This window comes from Peromyscus leucopus, chromosome 1 (assembly GCF_004664715.2).
Source record: "Peromyscus leucopus breed LL Stock chromosome 1, UCI_PerLeu_2.1, whole genome shotgun sequence".
Taxonomy (NCBI): domain Eukaryota; kingdom Metazoa; phylum Chordata; class Mammalia; order Rodentia; family Cricetidae; genus Peromyscus; species Peromyscus leucopus.
This window is the reverse complement of record NC_051063.1, coordinates 187,503,413-187,505,296: the sequence shown is the minus strand read 5'-3', so window position 1 is coordinate 187,505,296 and position 1,884 is coordinate 187,503,413.

Below are 1,884 nucleotides of genomic sequence, written 5' to 3'. Positions count from 1 at the left end.
TACAGAGTGCATTCCAGGACAGCCAGGGCTGTTACACTGAGAAATTCTGTCTCCGCCCCCCGCCCCTCCCCCAAAAGAAGAAACAAAACTAAACACAGCTGTAGCATCCAGTGGTCTGCTGTATTGATTCGGAAAAGCAGCAGTGGACGAGGCTGGACTCCTAGTGCCTTCCACCGGTCGCCCCAGAGAACCACAGACATTTAGAGGTGGCTTGCCGGGTGGACAGGGAACTCTGCGTTCAGCGAAGGGTGCTTGGGAGTTGACTCGAACTCCTCCACCTCCCTTGCACCTTCTGGAATCTGGACGCAACCGCAAGATAGGCAAAACCGCAAAGAAGGCGTGGTACTACAGACACCCTCGCCAACGCAGGGCACGCCGGGAGAAGTAGTTCTCTGTTGCTTCCCAAGAATAGCCTGTACGGGGGCCTCAACTATAAGTCCCAGAGTGCACTGAGCTCGACAGCCTCTGGCGGGCCAGGGTTCCCCATGGCCTATGAACGGCTTCCTGCCAGATCGGACCCATTGGAGTGCCAGAACTGCGGAAAGGGCGCACCGTGGGGCGTGACCTGGGGGAGGAACGCGGGGGAGTAAACTTGGGAGGTGCATAGGGAATCCCAGGGACACACAGAGTCAGAAGCCCCCACCCAGATAGAGTGTCACAGGGACACACGTGAGACCCCAGAGACAGAGTCACAGGGAGATCCAGAGTCAAAAAAGACACAGCTAGACATTGTCATAGGGAGACATTGAGGGGGCAGGCCCTCAGAGATGGAGAGTTACGGGGAGACACAGACTGGGGAGAAACCTCCGGAGACGGAGCTGCAGGGAGAAACAGAGAGAGGAGAAGTCTCTGAGACAGAGACGGGGAGACACTGGAGGGAGAAATCCCTGCGACGGGGCGGTCACAGGGAGACACTGAGGAGGGTCGAGATTCCCCGGGAGACGGAGTCACCGGGAGTCACCGAGGAGGGAGAGTCTCCCAGAGACAGTTACAGGGAAATGGGGAGGGCGAAGAGACCGCTAGAGACAGAGTCGCAAGGAGTGGGGGAGGGATGCCCAAGGACAAAGAGGGTCACGGGGCCACAAAGAAAAACCCTGAGCGGGTCAGAGAGAAAGGGATTGAAGGAAAGAGGCCCAGGAAAGGAGGGACAGGCAACTCTTTAGGGAGAGCATCCCCTAGCGACTGCAGGGGAGAAATACAGAAGCGGAGAGTGACGGACATCGGGAAACGCTGAACTGAACTGGCAGAGGTGAAACAAGGAACCCAGAAAAGACCGGGAAAGGCAGGGAGATGGATATGAAAACATTTCACCATGTGGGGCATGAGGAGAGACGTGAGCAAGGAAAGGAGAGAGGCAGAGCGGGGGGAACAGAGAGAGAACACAGAGGAAAGGAGAGACAAGAAGCGGGAGAGAGAGGAGAGACACGCCCAAAGGGAGGCATGTCAGTAAAGCCAGAGGCTCAGAGAGCGAGAAAAGAGCCCGCAGCATCATGGAGAGTGAGACACGAGCCTCTCCGTTCATCCGGAAGTCCTTAGCACTGAACACAAAGTTTCTTGATTAATGTGAGTAATATGGCCAGAGACACACAGATCTAGCCCAGATTCAAGAGCCATGCAACTGAGCGGGGAGGAAGATGGAGATGTCGGGGCCAGGATGACAGGCTGGAATGTATTTGGGGGGAAGGAGGGGGATGGACAAGACTCAGAGGACGTCCCCTCCCTGCATACCGCCTGCGGAATGGGTGTGTGCACGTGGAGAGGAGGGAGGGGCATCTGTCCTGGGCTTTTGGGGAGGGGAGGGGGAGGGGGCGCCTTTAAGCTGAAACCCCGCCCCCTTGGTCGTCATGGCAACGCCTCTCCCCCACCCCCCCACCCCCAGCTTCT